This window comes from Gopherus flavomarginatus, chromosome 2, assembly GCF_025201925.1.
Source record: "Gopherus flavomarginatus isolate rGopFla2 chromosome 2, rGopFla2.mat.asm, whole genome shotgun sequence".
NCBI lineage: Eukaryota > Metazoa > Chordata > Testudines > Testudinidae > Gopherus > Gopherus flavomarginatus.
In genome coordinates this window covers 51,084,789-51,110,624 of record NC_066618.1, presented here as the reverse complement: position 1 = coordinate 51,110,624, position 25,836 = coordinate 51,084,789, and the positions used below count along the sequence as shown (strand labels likewise).

Genomic DNA, 25,836 nt, shown 5'->3' with positions numbered 1-25,836 from the left:
TACTTTGTAGTGCACTATAATTATCAAGAGCTTGATTTTCCAAGTAATTGCCAATTAAAATACAATTTGAAATTAGTAGCTCCCAAGCACAGGAAAAAGATTTCAGTACAAACAACAAGCCGCTCAATGTACTCCAAGTATTAGGTTACAGTGTAAACAGCAAGAAATCAATTATAGGAGCTATTACTGTATGTACATTCATATAGCCCAGCTTCAAGTGGTGAAAACCTTCAGCAATACAAAAGTATTTTCAAGCAAAATGAAGATCCTCTCTAATCCAAACACAAGGTTACAAAGACAAAACTTTATGTCTCACATACATGCATACTTGATTTGACAAAATCCAATATCACAGTAAACTCTACCTAAGGCCCTGATCCTGCAATTGACTTCATGCAAGCAAGCTAATCGGACAAAAATGCAGAAGTACACCCTCACACATGCAATTACAAAGCATAGCCTTAAAAAAAGAAAACAATTTTGAAACCTGCATATTGACATTTGTGCAGGCAATTCCTCATGATGCTCCAGCCAGAAAAAACATCTTGGATTGGAGGGCCAAAGAGAGACATTACTGAGAATCAGAGAAGCTAAGGAGTTCTGAGACAGCCAGGCTTGGGCAATACCAATATCCTAGGCTCAAGGAACACTTGAGCTGGCCATCAAGGAATCTGACAGGGAGGAAGTCAGAAAAGAGGCTTGGCCATTTGTAACCACCAGAGGAAAAAGGTCATGGCAGCACTTGACATGGCTGCAGACATATAAGGATAGGCAGGCTGTAGCCACCAAAGAGGATTGGGAGGAATTCCACATAGATAGAAGTTTCAAATCAATACCAGGTCATCAATGTGGAAACTTTGGAAGATATACCTCTCATGATCCTGCAGGTCCAAGGGAATGGAGAGATGTACTAGACACACATGGATGGCAGATCAGTCCAACATGTAAGAAAATCAAGGTTGCCTGCAGAAAGTTCTCCTATCGTCCAAGGAAGACAGACAATTATTCCTGGAGAATCAAATGCTCATATGAATCAAAAGAACATTCTGCATGGGAGAGGCAGACAACAGGACAGTCTGCTGCCTTCCCAGGGCCAAGACATGAGATGTCAGACTCGATAGGCTTTTGAAGTTGACGCACAAGGATCCATTGGTAATGATTCATACTGGCATTAATAACACTAAGTCGTGGGATATTTCGTAGATAGTAGATGACTTCAGGGAATTCAGAAGCATGCTGAAAAAAGAAATTCAAGCAATTTTTTTTGAGATCCTTCTAGTCCCATGGCATTAATAACACTAAGTCGCGGGATATTTCGTAGATAGTAGATGACTTCAGGGAATTCAGAAGCATGCTGAAAAAAGAAATTCAAGCAATTTTTTTTTGAGATCCTTCTAGTCCCATGAGCAAAGAAAGACAAAAGGCAGAGAAACCTGGAATTAAAGCATTGACTAGTTAAGTGGTGTAGGGTAGAGGGTTTGGGTTTGTGCAATATTGCCCCCACTCCTTCTATGAGGGGAGTGGACTCTACAGTTTGGATGGCCTCCATCTCAGTAGAACCTCCTTGGGAAGAGGCTAGCTAGAGTAGTCAGGAGAGGGTAAAACTAACAGCAAAAAAGGAGGGTAAAAAGAGAGAAGATATAGGCATTCAGCACAAAATGCAGATGTTGAGAATAAAAATTGGAATTGCTCATTTATCAGCATAAATTCCCTTCAGTTGGTGTTACTGAAACTGGTGGGATGATTTGCATGAATGGAATGTTAAAATCAGTGGTTATAATCTATTTCAGAAGGATCGAATGCACAAAAGGGGAGGGTGATTACCCTCCATGTCAAAAATATCATTACCTGTTTCCAAGTCACTGATAACTTAGAAGAAATGATCCTGAATGCTTATGGATCAATGTACTAACAGACAAAGCACAACATTAGTTGGTGTCTGCAACAGACCACCAAATCACACTGGGGAACAAGATGACCACCTCCTTTCACATTTATATATGAGTATAGGAACAAAAGTTGCATGATCATGAGGACTTCGATTTGAATGGTATATGTTGGAGGTCTCATGCTGCCAGTACTTAAACATCCTTGGAGTTTCTAAACACAAAAGATGTTGCAGCCAACACTGAGGGATTCTTTATTAGACTTGTCCTAACAGATAAAAAGGAACTGATCAAAGAACTAAAAATTAGTAGTAGCTTAGGTACCAGTGATCATGTCTTGATCACATTTACAGACCAGTGTACACACACACCTGCTGCTTTAATAGGGCCAATTTCACAAAGCAAAACAAAATCATTAACTAAATCCACTGGGAGGAAGAACTTAATTTAAAAAATGTGAATAATACTTGGGAATCATTTAAGAACACCTTACTAGATGCCCCAAAAGCCACAATCTTGTAACTGAGGAAGTAGGTGCTACCGCTTTAAAAAAGTGACCTGGTTTAAAGAGGGGAAGTGAAGGCAACTATACAAAATAAATAGGTAATATATAACAAATGGAAGAAAGGGGAAACTGATATGAATACAAATCAGAAGTTAGGAACTGTAGAAAATTGATGAAGGAAGCAAAGGGATACAAGGAGAAATCTATGGCCAGCAGAGTTAAGGACAAAAAGGAGTTTTTAAAATATGTTGGAAACAAAAAAAAAATCCCAACAATGGTATTGGTCTATTACTGGATGGAAAAGGGTAAAATTGTCAATAATAATTCAGAAAAGAAAAAAGTTCTCAGTAAATATTTCTGTTCTGAATTTGGGGAGAAAACAGACGATATAGTCTTATTTATGGTGATAACACTCTTTCCATTCCACTAGTAAATCTGGAGGATGTTAAACAGAAACGACTGAAGTCAGACATTTTTAAATAGCAGGTCCAGAAAACTTGCATCCAAGAGTTTTAAAGGAGCCAGCTGAGGAGCTCTCAGGACCATTAATGTTGATTTTTAATAAGTCTTGGAGCACTGGGAAAGTTCCAAAAGATTGGAAGGAAGCTAATGTGACAGTATTAACCAAGGATAAGTGGAATGACCAAGGTAGTCCAGGCCTGTCAGCCTGATGCTGATACTGGGCAAGATAACAGAACAGCTGTAAAGGGACTTGATTAATAAAGAATTAAAGGAGGATAATGTAATTAATGCAAATCAACATGGGTTTATGGAAAACTAACGATATCTTTTTTTTGTTGAGATTACAAGTTTGCTTGATAAAAGGTAATACTGTTGACATAATACACTTTAGAGTTTAGGAAGGCATTTGCCTTGGTCCTGCTTGACATTTTGATTAAAAACCTAACATGGCAAACATTAAGTGGATTAGTCACTGGCTAAATGATAGGTCTCAAAATGTAACTGTAAATGGAGAATTGTCATCAAGCAGGTGTGTTTCTATTAAGGTCCCATAGGGATTGTTTCTTGCCTCTATGCTGTTTCTACATTTATATCAATAACCTGGAAGAAAACATAAAATCATCACTGATAAATCTGCAGATGGCAAAAATTGCGGGGGTGGTAAATAATGAAGACGACAGGTCACTGATTCAGAGCAATATGGATTGCTTGGTAAACTGGGTGCAAGCAAACAATATACATTTTAATACAGCTACTTGTAAGCGTATGCATCTAGGAACAAAGAATGTAGGCCATACTTACAAGATGGGGGACTCTATCCTGAGAAGCAGTGACTAGGAAAAGATTTAGGGGCGTGAGGGATAATCAACTGAGCTCCTTTTGTGACGCTGTGGCCAAAAGAGCTAATACAGTCCTGGGATGTATAAACAGGGGAATCTTGAGTATACATATAGAGGTTATTTTACCTCAATATATAGCAACTGCTCCTGGAATACTGTTTCCAATTCTGGAGCCCACCACTGAAGACGGATGTTGATAAATGGAAGAGGGTTCTGAGAGGAGCCACGAGAATGATTAAAAGACTAGAAAGCAGGCCTTATAGTGATAGACTCAAAAAGCTCAGTTGATTTACCTTCTCTTTGTTAAGTTTAAGACTACAGTCTATAAGTATCTACCTGGGGAACAAATATTTAACAATGGGCTCTTCAGTCTAGCAGAGAAAGTTATAACATGATCCAATGGCTGGAAGTTGAAGCAAGAAATAAACTGGAAATAAGACATACATTTTTAAACAGTTAGGGTAATTAACAATTGGAACAATTTACCAAAGGTCATGGTGGATTCTCCATCTCTGACATTTTTAAATCATGATTGGATATTTTTCCAAAAAAGATGCTTTAGGGATTATTTTGGGGACATTCTATGGCCTGTATTACATAGGAGGCAAGACTAGATGATCACAGTAGTCCCTCTGGCTTTGGAATCTATGCATCTATGGAAAGAGTTACTATTTAAGAAGAGTTCCAGATTCAATATGAAATACATCCACAATATTAGGTCATAAAAAATAACTTTTTTGTGGTATCCTCAGTCTTATACAGGCTTTCACAGTACTGAGGTGGACATGCTTAAGGTATACACAAATACAGCACTAGATACTTGACTGCAATTATTCCAGAACATGCTATTTATCTACAGCTGTTGTGAAAGCTAGTGATTTTAAGAGGCTATGCTAGTTTTTTCTACTTTTTTATTTTTGAATTCACTTTAACTGCAATGCTTATAGATCATTTCGAGCTGATAATAGCTAGGCAGGTGGCAAGCAGAGATTACTGGCACAAATCTCCTTATTTATCTCCCTATCTGCAAAATCATGCATACAGCAGCTCTATGAAAAAATAACTTTGTTTTTCTGTTACTCCATCTTACTTTTCCCCAGCCTGTTTCACTCACTTGTTACATTTTGTTGTAAGCTAAGACTGCAAGCTCTTTTGAGCAGTTATTGTCTTTGACTATGTGTTTGTATAGATCCTCAACCCAATAGCGCCCTAATCTGGTTAGGGTTTCTAGGCACTACTGTGAAACAAATAATAAAACTGGTAGTAGAAGAATAACAAAATGGAAAAGACAACATCTGGCAACTTTTCCTCTTTAACTTCTTTAAAGCTATATTCAGCAGTTCTTACTCAAGGGATTGCCTAATAAAGTCAGTTTTGCCCAAATAAGTAAGGAGTGCTAAAGTTGGAAACTTAACAAAATATGTTTACTTGTACACATAAAAACAAAGATGGGCTTTACAGATTTTGATCTTCACTCTATTTTTTATATCCAGTTAGACTTTTTTTTAAGGCATAATCCAAGAGCCCTGAAAAAACAGAAATATTAGCAAATTTGCAACACATCAGTAGATATGGTTCTGATAGATTCAGAAGTTCTTCAGGAACCTGAATGTACTCCCGCGATAACAGCAGGTTCTAATCATTATGACCTCAAGTTACAAAAACCTCAAAGTCCAAGGTCATGTACAGTTGTGCACGTAATTTGTGTTCACAATCTTCTGAATTGTTAAGTTTTAAATCTACAAGTCCCATAACAAGATAAATAGGTTATATGTAGCTGAGATAATGTTTTTCCTGTTTGTCTCATTTCTGTTGGACAGAATACCCTACCACCACTAGGTGGAAACCTAAATTATCTTTTAAAAGATAATTTCATATTCTTTCTAATGCTGATTATAACAAATGTGTTCACTATAATTTTCTTTTAAGAGACCTAATCATGTGTTGGCTATTACTAAACTGTATTTATGAGAGAAGTAGGGATCATCCAAAGATGAATAAATGGGTTCCAGGACATAATTCTGTACTTAAACTACAATTTTTTAAATAATGTGCTAGTAACAGTATAACTCTCAATACTTTCCCTGGTATAAAAGTCCAAGCTGTTGTTACTGAAAGCATTAAATATTTAGACATAAGATCACCCAGGTACAACTACAGGGTAAGCTTTAAAATTCATATACTAACAACAAAAAGAATAATTGGTATAGCAATATGGCAGCAGTGTTAAAAATACAGATAGTATTCCCCTGCCATTTTGAACTTGGAAAATGCAGCAAAGGCCTGTACCAAATGCACATCTCACATCCTCCTTTAAATCTCATTTTCCATTAACTCAAGACCACACCATTATTGGAATGGGGGGGGGGGAAATGGTGCTGTATTTACATATAACAGAGTTAACAAAAGAAGCTAATAAACATTATACCATATCCATGTGAACAAAGAAAAACACAAAATTACCAGCCTCAGTAGTGGGCAGACTAATCTAAAAGAGAATATCACTCTCCAAAGGACAGTGCTTCTTCCCAGGACAGATGTGTACCCTCTCCCCCCCACCCCCACTCATCTACTGGGTATACTCACAGGTCATTCCAACTCTCTCTACAAGAAAAGACTCCACTATATGGTAAGGATTCTTGACTAAGGGCCCTAACCCTGCTTGTGTTTTTCTAGATTTGGAGGCAGCACTGGTAGAATGAGAATGGGGCCATGAAATTTTAAGGCTATATTACAGTTGAATCCTGTTTTATGAATCTGTCTGGGGAACCTTCATTTTGATTGTTCTATCCCAGGAGTGATCAAACTACGGCCTGGGGGCAACATCTGGCCCTTCAGACATTTTAATCCACCCCTCAAGTTCCTGCCGGGGAGCAGGGTCAGGGGGTTGTCCGCGTGGCTCCTGGAAGCAGTAGCATGTCCCCCCTCTGGCTCCTATGCCTAAGGGCTGCCAGGGAGATCTGCACGCTGCCCCCACCCAAACGCCTCCCTCACAGCTCCCATTGGCCAGCAAACAGGGCCAATGGGAGCTGCAGGGACGGAGCCTGCGGATGGGGCAGCACACAGAGTCGCCTGGCCATGCCTCCACGTAGAAACCAGAGGAGGGACATTCTGCTGCTTCCGGGAGCTGCTTGAGCTGCCTGGAGCCTGCACCCTCTGACCCCCTCCTGAGCCCCAACCCTTGCCCCAGCCCTCATCCCTCTCCTACCCTCCAACCCCGCAGTCCCACCCACCTGCACCCCAAACTTCCTCCCCAGTCCAGAGCCCCCTCCTGTACCCTGAACTCCTCATTTCTGGCCCCAACCCAGAGCCCACACCCGCAGCCGGAGCCCTCACCCCCTCCTGCAATCCAACCCCCAATTTCATGAACATTGATGGCCCACCATACAATATCCATACCCAGATGTGGCCCTTGTGCCAAAAAGTTTGCCTACCCCTATTCTGTCCAAATGATCACTACACCTTAATGCTGTTTTATGGAAACTTCCCAAACCAAAGATGCAGAAAAAACAAAATCTTCACCTTGCCTAGAGAGTGAATAAGACTCAGCATTTAATGCCAAAGCAGATCAAGCAGATTAAGACAAGTCACTGCATCCACACCACACACATCTAGTCTGACAGTCAGAACAGGATCCTGATTTTCTATCTGTGGTCCTGTCTGGCTCTCACAAGCTCTCACTCATCAGCCACAACTAAAGGCACTCAAAAGAGTGAGAAAGTCTTTCCTGACTCTGAGAAATATCAAAGAAAACTAAAGAAACAGTTTCCAATGTGATCCTTACAACCAAATGCCCATTGAACACTCTAAGTTAGAGTTAAGGTTATCAGCAGCAATAGGAATTTACTTTTAATAGTTTTTGATCCACACAGTCAAAAGGTCATTAAAAACCAATGCTACTGTATCTGGCAATGTTGCACTATGTCAATGAAATAGTACTCCTTATGTCACAATTTTTATTAAAATCTGAAATGACAAATGCCTCATAATCATATTTAACTTTCAAAGATCTATTACACTGTTAGACAAAGAGCAGATCATCTATGCAATGTACTTCATTGCCACTTACAGCAGAATATAGAAAGGTAGCAGCAGTCTTAGCCCTGGTCTACACTGCGGGGGGAAGGAAACAATCTAAATTACGCAACTTCAGCTACTTGAATAACGTAGCTGAAGTCAACATACTTAGATCGACTTACCACAGTGTCTTCACTACGGTGAGTCAACTGCTGCCGCTCCCCCATCAACTCTGCCTGCACCTCTCGCCAAGCTGGAGTACAGGAGTCCATGGGAGAGCACTCGGGGATCGATTTATGGCATCTAGAGTAGACGCGATAAATCGCTGCCCGCCGATCCAGCCGGTAGTGAAGACATACCCTTAGGCTTATATATCCAATACAGTTGCTGAGGGACAATCAAACAGGAACCCCAGATTTTCCATTCATAGCCCAGGTTGATTCCAGCATTCACAGATGATAGCAGAAGCTCAGTCCCTAAATGCAATTCCTCATCCATCACCTGAAAAATTGTTTTTCGGTTTCACCTCTCAACGTCAGTCCATTTGTGGGTGGGCAAAGACCTTAAGAACAAGTAAAAGTGGTGTAGGGAGAATCACACGAGCCCAAGGAGTTCAGAAGCAGGAAATAATGTTATGGTTATGTGAAAGTAGGAGATCCAGTCATTGATAGGGAGGAAGCTGGGTGGGGCCTTTCACATGTTACTTCAGATAGTGCCCAATCCAACACTCACTGAAGTTAATGGGAGTCACATCACGATCATATAAGGCCATTATTAAAGGCAGACCCTGCAGAACATCAAACAGTGTGTGTGAATAGCAGCATTTAATTTATGTTCTGTAAAATATTATAAGATCCCTAAAACCACATCCTGCAGTCATCCAGGATGTAAAAACAAGTAAATAAACCCAACACCTAGAGTCATATCAACAGTTTGGAAATTAATCTGATTAAATAACATTGATTTATCAGAGCTTTTATCTTTCCGTGACAATATTAGTGAGAAAAACTAAACAGAATAATTAATAATCCTAGAGGTCCTCGGTCTAAATGACCAGCCCCTCCAGAACATAAGAACAGCCATACTGAGTCAGACCAATGGTCTATCTAGCCCAGGATTCTGTCTTCTGACACTGGCCAATGACAGGTGCTTCAGAGGAAATGAACTGAACACATAATCATCAAGTGATCCATCCCCTGTTGCCATTCCCAGCTTCTGGCAAACAGAAGTTAGAGATACTTCAGAGCATCGTTTTGCTTCCCTGCCCATCCCTGCTAATAGCCATTGATGGACCTATCCTCCATAAATTTATCTAGTTCTTTTTTTAACCCTGTTATAGTCTTGGCCTTCACAACATCCTCTGGGAAAGAGTTTCACACCTTGACTGTGTGTTGACTTCCTTTTGTTTGTTTTAAACCTGCTGCCTATTTAGGGTTGCCAACTTTCTATTTGGGGGTGTGGGCTCCGGAATGGGGCCAGAAATGAGAGGTTCAGGGTGCAGGAGGCGGCTCCGGGCTGGGGCAGGGCGATGGGGTGTGGGGGAGGGATGCTTCAGCTGGGGCAGGCTCTGGGGTGGGCATGGGGGGTTCGGGATGTTGAATCGGACTCCGAGCTGGAGCCAAGGGGTTCAAGTGCGGGGGGGCCTCAGGGCCGGGGCAGGGGGTTGGGGTGCAGGAGGGAGTGAGGGATGCGGGCTCTGGGCGGCGCTTACCTCAGGCAGCTCCCAGAAGCTGCCGGCATCTCCCTCCAGCTCCTAGGTGGAGGCACAGCCAGGCAGCTCTATGTGTGCTGCCCCTGCTTGCAGCCAATGGGAGCTGCAGAGGCAATGCTCGGGGATGGGGCAGCACATGGAAACCCCTGTGGCTACCCTTATGCCTAGGAGCTGAAGGGAGATGCCAGCAGCTTTCCAGGAGCCGTGCGGAGCTAGGCAGGCACCCTTCCTACCCTGCTGCAAGCGGCCAACTGGACTTTTAGCAGCCCGGTCAGCAGTACTGACCAGAGCCGCCAGGGTCCCTTTTCGACTGGGCGTTCCAGTTGAAAATTGGATGCCTGGCAACCCTATGCTTATTAATTTCATTTGGTGAACCCTAGTTCTTGTTATTTACTCCTTCTCATAACACACGTCCTCATTTACTTTCTCCACACCAGTCATGATTGTATAGACCTCCACCACATCCCCCCAGTCCCAGTCTTATTAATTTCTCCTCATATAAAAGCTGTTCCATATTCCTAATCATTTTTATTGCCCTTTTCTGTACCTTTTTCATTTCCAATATATATATTTTTTTAGATGAGGAAACCACACCTGCACGCAGTATTCCAGATGTGGGTGTACCATGGATTTATATAGAGGCAATGATATTTTCTGACTTATTACATAACTCTTTCCTAATAATTCCAAACAATCCGCTTTTTTGACTGCCGCTGCACACTGAGTGGATGTTTTCAGAGAACTTTCTACAATGACTCCAAGACCTCTTTCTTGACAGCTAATTTAGACCCCATCACTTTATATATATAGTTGGAATTATGTTTTCCACAGCTCCTGAAATGCCTTTATGTGTTACTAGAGAGTAATACAAGCATCTCCCTTTTTCAATGAACCAAGCACACTATGGTAAAGCACAACTCTGAATCAATTTCAGTCCACGTAGCAGCTCATAGAAAGGCTGTCAGAATTCCATGCTCCAGGGCCAATAATGGCTAGAAACTGGTACAGAGGCAATTTATTTAGCCTGTTAGGAAGATGGACTCTCTTGTCACTCTTCAGTGATTCTCTGTAGCTCCAAGACAGCCTAAGCCTTCTTAGCTAGAAGACTGGTCCTCATAACATGGCAGCCTTAAGGATTGGAGGAGGACAATTCAAATGTCTTAGAAGTGAATAAAAAAAGATTCAGCTGAATTTTCTGCTGTAACAACATTAACCCATAATTTGTAACCCAACCAGTTCAGTAACTAATATTAGCTTATTATTTGTTTTAAGCAATACATACTCATCAATTATTGTACAATTTAGAGATTGAGCAAAATTACTTATCAGCTCTGTCAACATTAATAACATTCCCAGGCAATAATCATTATCCATCTAATTATACCAGCTGCCTCTTGTTAATGAGCACCAATTATTTTCATTAAAATATTAAATATTTAGAAAATAGAAAGCTATGTATATTAATAATTTATATGCTTCATTTGAATCCACCTGAAGTGTTATAGTTCCTGACTAACAAAGCTTGTTTTCTTTAGAAGTATCTCCTTCTAGTATTAATACTTCCCCATGGGTTTCAAGATACAAATCATTATTCTGAGTCCACTGCTATAAAAAATAAATAGGCACAACATGACATTATACTACTAATTATTTTTATAAAGTTAACATTTACATACAGACTGTTTCTATTAATCTAATTCTTAGAGGCCTTGTTTCATGCAACAGCATTCAAAAAGAAGTTCATTTTTCTATTTTGTAAGTTCAAACAAGTCAAATTAGATTTCCTGTAAAAATATTTCATTAGCCACTTACATCTTTTTAAGAGTTTAGGCATTTATTTTTTTAACAAGTTTCCTAAATTCCTGTACTAAACAAATTCAAGTGACCCTTCGTCTTTTTTAGTAAAAATTATAGTACAGCTAAGACCCTACCTGAATCGTGTGATGTTCTTCAAATAATTGCTGCTGAGTTGCGGACAAGACATGGAAAATCATGGAAAAGTAATAATGGACCTTTATTAATAGCTGTAATTTGGAAAAGCCACAGTACACCTATTTGTTTAAGAAAAATTTGCTGGAATGATATAAACACTCATTTATTATGTTAACACCACAAAGTGGGAATTTTTCTTAATATTTTGTATGAATACGTTGTGTGCCTCAGTTTCCCCTATGTACTGCATGTTTAACTAGATGGTAGGAAAAGGTGGTTTAATCTTTGCAGAGACCCAGAGGACCAAATGTGACTGCCACCTAGCTGCCTGGGCCCATACAATGTCCCACACATTTTGTAACCTAGCAATTCATGACCCTGGGACCCACCCTCTGCAAGAAGCCAGCCAGCTGCAACCAGCCAGAGAACAAAGAATTGAGGTGAGTAGTCAGGTGACCTGTTTTTCCCAGGAATCAGAACAAAAGACAGAGGACAGCTTTGGGGTGAGGTATAGTGCAGGCTGCTAGAAGTGAGGCTCTCGCTTCAGGATTGGGACTCACGCAAGGTCAAAGAGAGAGAGCGCACAAAAGATGAGGGTCCCAAACAGACCCAGATTGACTTTGCTGTAGCTTCTCCATTTTTTATGCTAACGGAATGACTTTATCTAATAAACCCATCTGCATTTACAATGCTGTCTATGAGTCACTCCAGTTTAATAAAGTCAGGCTGCATTGCCCTCTGAGTGTGCAAGCCTTCCCCAGATGTCCAATTCGAGTGGACTCGTTGAGGGGAACTCATAAGGTGATGCAGAGGTGCTGAAGGCTGCGAGGTTTGGTCACAAGAGGCAGTGAAGCCAAGGGGCTTACCCCAGAGAGCGTGTGCAACACTCAAGGAAGGTTGACACAATGAAGGGAGTTCTCCCAGAGGCTGTTCCAGAGCACGAGACCTGTGAATCCATCACAGTTAAGCCTGCTAATTTTATTTTAATTTTTTAAGATAACCAGACAATTTGGTGCAACTATATTATATTATAAGGTTCAAAAAAGAACTAGATATATTCATAGAGGATAGGTCAATCAATGGCTATTAGCCAGGATGGGCAGGGATGGTGTCCCTAGCCTCTGTTTGCCAGAAGCTGGGAATTGGCAACCGGGAATGGATCACTTGATGATTACCTGTTCTGTTCATTCCCTCTGGGGCACCTGGCATTGGCCACTGTCGGAAGACAGGATACTGGGCTAGATGGATCTTTGGTCTGATTCAGTATGACAGTTCTTATGTTCTTATTCATTTTTTAAAAAGTGACTGGTACAATATAAAATTCAGAAGACAAATTCTTAACAGAACTACTACAGAAATTCAGTCACTTTAGCCATTTAAATTTTACAGAGATTGAATGTTAGTGCAGCACACCCTGCTACAGTGGTCTCCTTCATGTCCTGTCTTTGCTTTGTGAACACTTGTCTGTATCAAGATGTTGCACACTCAGCATCCACAGGATTAGGTAAGATCAATAATGATCGCTTTGCTGTCTCTGCTAACTCCGGAAAATGCTGTAGAACTGCAGATGAATCCCAAAACTCTCCAAGCTCATTTAATGTACTAATGAGCAAAAAAGTGTGTGTTGCAAAACTCAAAACGTATGCAAATTGTGGACTGTGCAAGGTAAGCTGATTTAAAATAAAACTGTGGTGGAAGCCTAATATTGCAGAATCTGCAATTTCTGCAATATTGCAAATGAAGTAGGGCCTTAAATACAGCAGTATTACAGTAACTCAAGGGTTATTCTATGTTCGTCTATTAAGACGTATCTCAAACTTGATCCCATTTCTCTCATTTTTCTTTAAAATTAGTCTTGAAATCTGCGTTTAATCTTTTGCTTATCTTTTTATATTCTGCAAATGTATTTAAGATGGCAGCATCCTTGCCTGTGAACTAGATCATAGGTTCAAGTTCCACATTGAGATCTGGGTTCATATCTAAGGATATCTGTCCAGAAACTAAAATCCTAAAATACTAGGATACAAAAGATGGTCACAAAATAGAGAAATATGGAGAACTTAAATGATGCGGATTGATTTCCTTGACATAAACAACTGATGCACTCACCTTCCTGAATCTGCTGTTTTATGTAAATAATAAAGCGAGACCAATAAAATTGTTTGGAACAGTGGTAAGTTTTGGTCAAAAAATGCTAAGGCTATTTTAACCATTAGTAAGTATCCAGGAGGAAGGTTGGATAACAAGAAGGCACAACACAACCACAGTCCCAATTATCATCAGCCCAGTATACATACTCAGTAAGGCATGACACACAGTGGGCATGATCCTCCTACAAATGAAATCAATGTTGAAACTCCTATTGACTTCAGTGGTGCAAGGCCAAACCTTCTCTTGGAGTTAACAAGAGTTTCAACCACAAAGTCAAATAGCACCAGATTAAGGATTTTTTTTTAAATCCAGGAAAATCCATTAAAAAACAAAGAAACAAACAAAAAAATGCTGAAAACATTAAGGTTGTATAATTAGATACTCAGAGTCAGGAAATGATGAAGTTAACATCACATTTGCAACAGCTCAGCTCTCATGTGTTTACATTAAGATACAATATTTAATTATAAGATCACACATTCTGTCTCTCCACTAACACAAAATATCAAACCACATTGCAATATGCATCTTGTATGGTGCAGTGAGTGAGGAAAAAGCCTGTCCAGGAATAAAAATACTTCACATGTGCAACATTCCAAGTTAATGTTGCTATAAGAAACTTAACTGTTACATTATTTTAATTGTGAAACCTCAAAGTTGCTTTGACACACTATTTAGCATTTAATAGAATCATAGAATCATAGGCCTGAAAAGTTCCTCAAGAGGTCATCTAGTCCAGTCCCCTGCATTCACAGCAGGACTAAGTATTATCTAGACCATTCCTGACAGGTGTTTGTCTAACTTGCTCTTAAAAAACAGCAATGATGGAGATTCCACAACCTCCCTGGACAATTTATTCCAGTGCTTAACCACCCTGACAGTAAGAAGTTTTTCCCAATGTCCAACCTAAACTGCCGTTGCTGCAATTTAAGCCTATTGCTTCTTGTCCTATACTCAGAGGTTAAAGAGAACATTTTCCCCCTCCTTCTTCTAACAACCTTTAATGTCCTTGAAAACTGATGATATGTCCCCCCTCAGTCTTTTCTCCAAATGAAACAAACCCAATTTTTTTCAATCTTCCCTCAGAGGTCATGTTTTCTAAACCTTTAATCATTTTTGTTGCTCTTCTCTGGACTTGCTCTAATTTGTACACATCCTTCCTGAAATGTGGCGCCTGGAACTGTACACAATACTCCATCTGAGGTCTAATCAGTGTGGAATAGAGGGGAAGATTTACTTCTAGTGTCTTGCTTATAACACTCCTTTTAATACATGCCAGAATGATGTTGGCTTTTTTTGCAACAACATTACACTGTTGACTCACATTTAGCTTGTGATGCACTATGACCTCCAGATCCCTTTCTGCAGTAGTCCACCCTAAGCAGTCATTCTCATTCTGTATGTGTGCAACTATTTCTTCCTTCCTAAGTAGAGTACTTTGCATTTTGTCCTTATTGACTTTTGTCCTGTTTTCTTCAGACCGTTTCTCCAGTTTTCCAGAAAATTTTGATTTTTAATCCTATCCTCCAAAGCACTTGTAACCCCTCCTAGCTGGATATTGTCCACAAACTTTATAAGTGTACTCTCTGTGCCATTATCTAAATCATTGATGAAGATATTGAATAGAATTGGTCCCAGAACTGATCCCTGCGGGAACCCACTCAATATGCCCTTCCAGCTTGACTGTGAGCCACTGAAAACTATTCTGGGAATGGCTTTCCAACCAGTTATGCACCCACCTTATAGTAGCTCCATCTAGGCTGTATTTCCCGAGTTTGTTTATGAGAAGGTCATGCAAAACAGTATCAAAAACCTTACTAGAGTCAAGATATACCTCATCTGCCTCTCTTCCTCCATCCACAAGGCGTGCCACCCTGTCAAAGAAAGCTATTCATTTAGTTTGACATAATTTTTCTTGACAAATCCATGCTGACAGTTACTTGTCACATTATATTTTAGGTGTTTGCAAACTGATTGTGTAATTATTTGCTCCATTAGCTTTCTGGATACTACTGAAGCTAAGCTGACTGGTCTAATTTCCCAGGTTGTCCTTGTTTCTCTTTTTATAGATTGGCACTATATTTGCCCTTTTCCAGTCCTCTGGAATCTCTCCTGTCTTCCATGGCTTTTTGAAGATACTCACTAATGGCCCAGATACCTCTTCAGTCAACTCCTTGAGCATTCCAGGATGTATTTCATCAGGCCCTGGTGACCTGAAGACCAGGAATTTGGAGCAATCAAATTTTTGAATTGCTACGCTACCAATAGTGACTGCTCCAGCTCTGCTCCGACTCTGCTCTGCGCTCTGACTCAAATTAATTTTTAACTAAATAAAAAAGTGTATGCTGTAATTTTGAAAAAACATTATTTTTATTCAGACTTTTAAAACAATTTAAATGTCATCAACAATGATACAAACTAGAATCGTTCATAATTCATTCTGTAACAAATCATTGCAGCAATCAAGTTGCCTTTCATAGCCTGCTGCAAACTATTTGAAATTAACTTTAAAGCCGAAAACAGTAACTCTACACTAGCTTGAGTTGTTGGCATGCTCAAAGCAATTCTACAGGCAGCCTGAATGCGGTGTGGGTAGCTGTAAATGGCCTCAAAACCAGACTTAACTTTTAGCCTACAAATAGACTCCATTGCCTCACAATCTTCTCAAAAGTTTCTCTCAAATAATGTTTCATTACAAATATAAATCGCAGAAACTCGCCGGCGTCTTTCCTGTTTATCCAATTCCTTTTCGAACTCATCTTCTGAAGAATTGATGCTCGAATTATCTCCAGTTCCCCGTGATGGTTGAAGACTTCTCAGGGATGGATGCTTGAACAAGTTCAGAGTGGAGACAGAAGTTTGAGAACAGCCTGCTATTTCTGAAGGATGTGAACTTTCCGAAACAGCAAATTCTATTGTTGATGACTCCTTTTCTTGTGTTTTGTTTTCTTCAACCTTTCGCCAAATTCAAATGTAGCAACAGATTTTGTTTTTTGAGTCGTCGAGCAATATCAAGGAGCCCTTCCTTTGCCTTTGGTATTTCCCTTGAGGTAAGAAGAATCCGATACCATGGATCAACATAAACTCCAGCAAGGAAATGAATATTGTCAAAAAGCTTCTCTTCGCATTTCTGGAGGATATAATTCCTTCCACAATTTGTCCACCATTTTCTTGCAAGAATTTTGACAGTTTTCACCATTCCTTCATTAAAACTCCCAGGGTTACATCAACAGCTTGAAAATTCACGGTTGTTTGATTCAGCTTTGTCAAGAGGTCTCGCAGGTTCTTCACTTCATCCCATTCAGCTTTTGTTAACTTGAGTTCTCTTGTTCCAGCAGCAGCCACTTGTTCACAGTAAGATTGAAAAATGAGAAGCCGATCAATCATCGCAAATATTGAACCCCAGTGAGTCACAGAATCCAATGATTGAGTTACTCCATGTAGATCAAGCAGAACACTTTGAATCCTTGGAGTTCGTAGTTTGACAATGACTTGTCGAATTTTTCCTAGAAATTTCTTCACATGTTCCTTGTTCAGTCCATTACAGATTGCCAACTGAAGAGTGTGAATACCACACATCATCAGTTGGACTTTGAGTCATCCTTATGAAGCCATGTTGGAAGTATGAGGCTAGGGTCATTAACTCGTTGCGCAGCAGCATCCATGTTGAGTTTGACTTCATCCATTCCTTTAGTTCCTTCATCGGGCAAAATACCTTCAGTTCTGTCCACATCCCTATTCTCAGAGGTAGAAATGGTTTCATTGTCCTCGCTGAAAAATTTTTGAAGACACAGGTCATATCTTCTTCATTTTTAATGCAGATGCTCAGCACTTGCATTTCACTGATCCCAATTTTTTCTAAAATAGCTTTTACTTGACTTTTCACGTACAAAGAATTGTGATGCCCTTCAGTGTTGATTATGTCCAAGGTTTTTACCACAGCTTTATCTTTTCAGTCTTCATAGTACTGAGCATTGATTGCAAGGAAATTTCTGTTTCCACATCCATTTTCAGGTAGCACAATTTTTGCTCCAAAGCTTTCTTGAGCTCTTCGCAACCAGACTCAGCTGTGCCAACAACTAAATGACAAACTGCATCATGCCCATCAAAACACCAAGCTGCCGACCCATTTCACCTGCAATTTTTTGGAATCCTTTGTTCTTAAGCCTGAAGGTAGTGAGCGGTGTTGAACTCAAGCAAACCATTTCAATCAGCCCTTCACAGAAAGTATTGGCATCCATGGTGACTGTAACCTTTGAGGACTTCATATATGAGTCATGTTTTGTTTGCTCAATTTTGGGTTTCTTTTCAGACGAAGCTCTGCAAAAGATCTTTTCTCAAAGAGCCAGATGAACATTGTTTAGCCGCGTCAGCTTTCTGTTTTGCCTTATCTTCCTGATCCTTTTTTTGTAACCAGAGCCGCATAGTTTTCAGGATGGTTACATTTCACATGCTGCCAAAGATTGAAACTTTTCATGGCACTTGCTTCACTTGTCTTGAAGCTACATGGTTTGAGCTCACCATTCACTTCCTTTTCCACCTTGCACATTGCTGATTTCTTCTTTCCTTTCCCAATGCCCAAATTTGGGCTTTTCAAATTCAAAAGTAAAGACGTTGTTGAGATCCTTTTCCATAAATCAGCTATCAATCATGGGGGGCAGATTTGACTTTTTTGTTGAAGCCGTGGCCAAATCTTCTTGTGGTGCTACCGCATCCAAATGTTTCTTGTTATGATCTTGGAAAAGCAATGAACAAAAGCATTACATTTTTTTATAATGTACGTGCTTGTGATATCTTAACCACTTAAGGTATATCGAATTTATTTTGGATTTTCTCTACAAAAATGATCGCATTTTCTTTTTACACAAAATTATTATTAAAGTATATGTTAATATTTTAACATGTTTTTTGCAGTTTTAATGAAGTATTTTAATATACATAATTAATATAAACTTTATTTTATAAATTGCAAATTAGGTTTTTTATGAAATTTTGCAGTAAATATTTGAAATATTTTCCAAGTTTTTAATTAATATCTCAAAAATGCTTTAATATAAATATATCAATTAAACTTGGTATGTGCTGTAGCGTTAGTACGTGCTATCGCTGTTCTACAACATTAATTGTTGGGCAGTAACAAAGCTACATGTTACAAGGTTGAAAATAAACATTAATGGGAAAGCAGATTCAAATTGCAAGCACAGTCCTTTTAATAAAGAGAGCAAATTTTCGGAAATATGTTTTTGCTTCATCGGCCTGAATAGATTATAAATGATAGAGCAAATAACAGTTTCTATCTTGTATAATATTTCCAGCCTGATGAAGGAAAAACATATTTCTGAAAATTTGCTCTTTACTAAAAGGACTGTGCTTGCAATTTGAATCTGCTTTCCCATTAAAGTTTATTTCTAATGTTCTATCATACAACATCATTCAAATAAAATTATTTAAACTAAAGGCGTTGTGTACTGGGGGGATTGGGCAAATTTTATTTAATATTTTTTAAATCTTTGACTATTTAACAGATATGACCCTGGAATATGATTTAATGCTAAAACTTATATTAAAATGGTACTCTTAATTTATTTTGTATAATTAACCCTTTCCAAGAAAATTGTTTCAAAATTTTAATCTGCTTAGAGTGATATAAACAATTGTATTTATTATTTATTTTTCAACTTTGGAACCATAAATTTTAAACCTAATAATAAATAATAACCAAAAAGTATTAACTTATTATGGAACATAATATTACTGCTAGTAGCCAGTGGCAGTCGACGACAAGCCTTTCTTGAAATAGGAAATAAAAATGACCAACTGCCAGTTCAGGATGCCTATGGTTTAAATGATTTTATATAATGTAATATGTTAGCACATACTAACGCTAAGACACAGACATAATTTCATTACTTTATATAAAGCATTTTTGAGATATTAATCAGAAATTAACTTTTCATCATCTCCTTGAAGGGACTGTAGCTCCCTTAGGAAGAATTTTAGGACATGTGTTCACAGAAACGTTTTTTCTTAAAATGACTTAAGGATTCACCCCCAAAGTTGTGTTGGTTTTCCAATCACTCTGGATATATCACAAAAATCATTCCTAATTTATGCAAAAATGTTTACTGTATATTTATATACCTGCTGCACCCAACTTTTTCAGTAAATTTAAAATTACAAATAATGCTACCAAAAGATCATTGAACAGATGACATATAAAGTAAATCAGCCAGAGTGATACGGGAGCATGTACAAATGAACAAATGTACCGGTAACGGGAGCCTGTGAGAGAAATAAGCTTAAGTGGTTACTATCTCTTGTGATATCTTAATATATCAATAAACAAAAACATTTTTTTTTGCAATATACCTGTTTGTGATATCTTAAATGTTGCATCTTACGTCACACTTTTCCATAATTGCAGCACTCAGCGTGTCTCGTTGATCAACTCTTACAAAAGAAGTATCAACACATACTAATCTATCTAACTAATCTACGTGAGTACGTACTAGCCTAACCTTGGCACAAGGGTAGGAGAAGTCTGCAGTGTTGCCGGATGTCTGATAATTATCTGATTCTTTAATAAAACATATCTCCAGAAAACTTTGTAATTTTGTATCTGTACATTAAACTTGATTTTGGCTGAAGTGAAAATAACTATGACATATTACGTAAAGTGGTAAAGTAGATGTTAATATCAATGGTTATACAATCTGAAACTTTTTGGCACTTTTAGGGCTTTCTTGCTAAATATAATTCATTTTGGATTGAAAATTTAAAAAAAAACTGGAGCAGTCAAGATTTTCTGTACTCTGGCTTCACTCCAGCTCCAGGCAAAAACCTGCAGCTCCACTGCTCCGCGTTCCAGCTCCGGGCTCCTCTCCAAAGCCCTGCTGGAGACATCTAACTTGTTTAAGTAATTTTTAACTTGTTCTTTCCCTATTTTAGCCTCTGATCCTAACTCATTTTCACTGGCATTCACTATATTAGATGTTCAGTTGCTACTAAACTTTCTGGTGAAAACTGAAACAAAAAAGTAATTTAATACATCTGCCATTTACCCTTTTCTGTTATTGTTCCCACACTCCTCATTGAATAATTGGTCTATCCTGTCCTTGGTCTTCCTCTGGCTTCTAACTTGTAGAATGTTTTCTTGTTACCCTTATGTCTCTAGCTAGTTTAAACTCATTTTGTGCCTTGGCTTTTCTAATTTTGTCCCTATATATTTGTTTCATTTGTTTATATTAATCCTTTGTAATTTGACCTAGTTTCCACTTTTAGTAGGACTCTTTATTGCATTTCTGATCATTGAAAGTGGGTGGTCTCTTGCCATACTTCCTTTCTTTCCTATGCAATGGGCTGGTTTGCTCTTAATAATGTCTCTCTAAAAAACTGCCAGCTTTCTTGAACTGTTTTTCCCCTTAGATTTGCATCCCATGGGATCTTACCTACCAACCCCCTGAGTTTGATAAAGTCTGACTTCTTGAAATCCATTATCTTTATTGTGCTGTTTTCCTTCCAACCTTTTCTTAGAATCACGAACGCCATCATTTCAAGATCACTGTCATTGAAGCTGCCTTCCACTTTCAAATTCTCAACCAGTTCCTATTTGTTAAAAAACAGATCTAGTACAGCCTCTCCCTTAGTAGCTTTCTCCAGTTTCTGAAATAAAAAAAATTGTCTCAAATACATTCCAAGAACTTGCTAGATAATCTGTGCCCTGCTGTATTATTTTCTCCAGATGTCTGGGTAGCTGAAGTCCACCATGACCATCAAGTCCTATGCTTTGGATGATTTTGTTAGTTGTTTTAAAAATGCCTCTAGATGTTTTTTAAAGAAAGAAAAACATCTGGGTGCATGCAGAATTTCTGAAAGCACAGTTGTGTTTCTTGTAATAAGCAGTACGCTAGTACCGCTAATGCACACTTCTTTAAGTGTGCCATATACATGTACTCCATAAATGCACTATTGCAGGATGTTCAAGAACTAATCTAGAGCCTCCATGAAGTTAGTATTGAATGGGCTATTCCCTCCAGCCAAGGGATAGACTAACGACCTATATCCCACAGGAATAAAAGGAGCTAAACACTAGCCTGAGAACCTGTTTCCCAGCAAGGGAAGAGAATGATGAAGAAATGCTTTGGGACTTGTTCCCCAAATATCTATTTCATGTTTCCAAGGCTCTGGGAGTCTTAACGCATTCTGAGGTGCAAAAAGTCCCTTAGCCCTGTGAAATGAATATGAGATTTTTAGTAATCACACCTTCAGATTGACACAATTTTGGGGGGAAATAAGAAGATTGAGATATAGGTAAAAGGATCCACATGAACAGTCTGGCAAAGCCTGAATCTACCTTGGCATCTTTTCAAGCTGTCCATATAACACATCCCTCTTGAAGTGTGCACTATGCCATTTTCAAACAGACACTATTAAATCTAAACCAATTTCCAGCTCCCACCCCCATGCCTTGCAAAATCATTAATGCTCATTAAAGATCATCTGAAATTTCAGGTTTTGAAATTCAGGTTTTTTGCTGAAAAACTATTTTTACCACTTTCTCACAACTCCAATGGGACTAAAAGGGATTTTGTAAAAAAAAAAAAAAAAAAAAAAAAAAAAATTCCAAGTAACTTTTGGAGAAGAACCAGCTATGGAAAATTTAAATCCCAAAGTTGTAAGCTACAGGTAGCTATGAGAGGAAACTGTTTTACAGCTTTAATTATAGAATTCACTACCAAATAAAACCCAAACTCTATCAGTTGGTGTGGGGAAATGAAAATTGGAAAAGTATTTACTTTTTATTCTGAAAAGGATATCTTGCAGGATTCTCACACCCAAGCTGTGACTCCTTAGTGAAAAGCTGATAGAACTGTTCTTACTCTCAAGGTTTTTGACCCTTAAGGTTAGCGGTAGTGAGATACAGAATGCAAGTGAGGCCCCCTGTTACCTATTCCACGCCTCTACTGCTGACTCTAAAAGTGCTGCCTTCTAATTATTCAGTTCTTATATTGAGCAGCACATGAAGGTAAGAGAAAGAAAAAACCATTCAAGATGATCAATGTGAGATTACAAATAAAAAAAATGCACCTCAGACAAAAAATGAGAAACAAGGTGTAAGAGAAAGCTGTCTTTAAAAAAAGTTCAAAGTTAAAAGACTCTTAGAGGAACCAGGCAGGTGAACGAGAATCCTGAAAGAGGATCTTTTCAGAGAAGGAGAATTATAAATTAATATTTTTCCCTGTCTAATGAGAGCATCTGTGCAAGACTCTCACTTCAGGAAAGAAAGATTGAAAAATGTCCAAAGAGAGAGAGAAATTAAAACAAGTGGCAATGACAAAGTTAGTGACAAAAGCATTAACTAAGATCTTCTTTTATTATGTACAGCATTAAACAGTATAAAGAGCAGCAAGTGACCTCTTACAAATCAAATAATTAGACATAATTATTTCTTTCAGCAGACTTGAATGTTATCAGAAAGAAAAACCCACACAAGTGAGACAAATGAAAATTTGGGATATCTTGACATAAAACAAAAACCTCTGCAGATGGAAGAGTTTGGCCTTCTCCACTTTGGAAATGCATTCTAGAACACAGAATCCAAAACAGGATTTCCTCCTGGAGGATGAGCCTATGCAATAATGCTTTGTGAACATGCGGCGAGAAAACCATGTAGCTGCTTTATGCATGTCTGATGGAAACATCCACGAAGGTCAGTTATGGTTCGTGTTCACCTGAATTGCGTGAACATTGACATATCTTTCTAATTTCAGGTCAGCCAGGTCCTACCAATGTGAAATGCAAACAGATATTCATTCAGATATAGTCCTGTAGTAACAGCCATGCCCACTGAACTGGTGACAAAAGAAACAAGAAGATAAGTGGACTTTCTAAATGTTTCGGTCTATTCCAAGACCCTTTTACACCAAACTCATGATGCAGGGCCTCCTCTAGCATGAAAAGAGCATTGGCAAGAGGACAGACTCACTACTGTGGAAACTCCAACACCACTTTGGAGAGGACTCTTAATTATCCACTTAGAGTTGTAGCTCCTTTTTGTAGATGGCTTCTGAAATGCCAGGAGGACCAAATCACCTGCTCAGAGATACCATACCTGAAGATCTTTAACCTAAAAAGAACAAGATGTCAGAGAGATGGCTCCCAGGTTGATAGAGAAGTACTAGTTCTGAATGGTATCAGAGGGTAGCCGTGTTAGTCTGGATCTGTAAAAGCAGCAAAGAATCCTGTGGCACCTTATAGACTAACAAACGTTTTGGAGCATGAGCTTTCGTGGGTGAATACCCACTTCCTCAGATGCATGTGAGGCATGCATCTGAGGAAGTGGGTATTCACCCACGAAAGCTCATGCTCCAAAACGTCTGTTAGTCTATAAGGTGCCACAGGATTCTTTGCTGCTTTTATAGTTCTGAATGACTACTGAAGCCAGATTCTGAACCTGATTGGACCAATATGGGACTATTAGGATAATTAAACTTTTGTGTCTCATAAGCTTTAACAGGTCCTTTGCTACCAGAGGTAGGTTGTTGAAAAGATGTACAGCAGCATCCTTCCCCAGCTGGTGGAGAAAATATCCTTAGCTAACATGGTCTTTTCTTGATGCTATGAGCAGAAGACCAGTAGCTTTTTCTTCCAGTGAAAGGCAAAGAGAACGGTGTCCCTCTTTGGATGAAGGCCTAATCCACCACTCCCTCCTCTCCGACCACTAGTGAGAATACATCACTGATTGACTCAGACTGAGATAGTGTTCTGATCTTGTACACCCTTCTTCCAAATACACTCAGGAGCAATATAAATGGTCTTCCCTCTAGCCATGGCTGATTCCACAAAACTCTCATAAGGAGGGCGAGAGCTATAGTCAGTGTGATGCTGAGAGACCAGGTACCAGCTCATGCCAAGGTCACCATGCCTCAACTGAACACTGACAAATCCATAACTGGAATCAGTCAGGCTCACCTGTGTATTAGTATTATTATAACAGATATCAGAATTATAAGAATGTGTTAGATTTTATTGAAAGCTTGTGAGTTGCTGCATGCATGCTCACTTATAACATGTATCCCATATTATACGATAATATTTGAGCGCTTGTATTGTAAGGCTCGGTAACTGTGTAAATCATTAGACAGGAGAGGGACATTAACTAGTGTGAAATGCTGGTCTCCCACAGAAGGTGTTATGTCCTGCCCAACTGGGAAGACCCATCAACTCCAAACAAACTATTATGGAACATTACAGAGGACAAAAGACTTTGCTGATTGATCTCCGCCATCCCTATAAAGATGAATCATGCAAGTGAATTCCTCCCATCAGATGAGTTCGCAGCTCAGAGCAGAAGGGGCGGGAATAAAAACCTGTAACAAGAAGGACCTGTTTCTCATTGCTGCTTGGACCCTGGTGGCAAGGTTCCTAGGCATAAACCAGGGATCCCCTGCATTTTAACCTAGATTAGCCCTAAAGGACATACGGAGCTTGCTTATTAGAGAATCTACTATTACCTTTTGAAATTTAAGATTGTAGCTTATTTCTGTATATATGTTTACCTGCTTTAACCTTGTAAATAACTCTGTTTCCTTTTCCTATTTAATAAATCTTTAGATAGTTCAGGATTGGCTACAAGCATTGTCTTTGGTGTAAGCTCTAAGGTGCAATTGACCTGAGGTAAGTGACTGGTCCTTTTGGACTACAAGTAACCTGAATATTGCTGAGACTCTTGATGTAAGGTACCATCTAGCACAAAGGTAGGTTTATCTGGGTGGCAAGACTGACAGAGTACCCAAGGGGACTGTCTGTGACTCTATGTTAAGGCACTTGTAGCACCTGAGAGTTTATACTTGATAATTGGCTGGTGAAATTTAAGTATACTCATGACCAATTTCAATTTAACTCATGACCAATTTCAAGGGTTGGTGCTGGTTCTTAACACTCTACCCTGAGGTTGGTACTTTTGCTATTGAGTCACTCCAGAAAGTTTGATAGCTGGGATCAGCCTCACAAAGAAAATATTTTTTTCCTTGGCTGTCTTCCAGGCTTGGACAGTTGCATGAAGGGTCTGCTACACCTCCTTCAGTTGCTGATCCAAAATAGGATGCAAGAGCATCCTGACCTATGTACCTCAACTGGGGACTTTGTAAATTTTTGGACCAATTTCAACTAAAATGCATTTGTTAAATCAGCTTCTAGAAAAACTGGAGAAAGTTGGGCTCCTCTCCTGTACAGACATTGGTGTGTTCCTCTACTGCTGAGATTATCTGGCATAGAATTAGTCTTCTTGCTCATCTGAGTCCAAAGAGCAGCTTTTATCACCCTGATACTCAG

The 25,836-nt window shown here is 39.1% G+C and overlaps 1 protein-coding gene and 1 long non-coding RNA gene across 2 annotated transcripts in view; both read right to left on the bottom strand.

Moving 5' to 3' along the window:
• SDHAF3 (succinate dehydrogenase complex assembly factor 3) overlaps positions 1-25,836 on the bottom strand; it is an 82,750-nt gene that overhangs the window by 55,726 nt on the left and 1,188 nt on the right. The window lies entirely within an intron of this gene.
• Positions 15,855-23,625, bottom strand: LOC127045568 (uncharacterized). Its single transcript, XR_007772775.1, has 2 exons — positions 19,873-23,625; positions 15,855-18,238 (listed from the first exon to the last, which is right to left on the bottom strand). It is a non-coding gene; the product is annotated as an uncharacterized LOC127045568 (long non-coding RNA).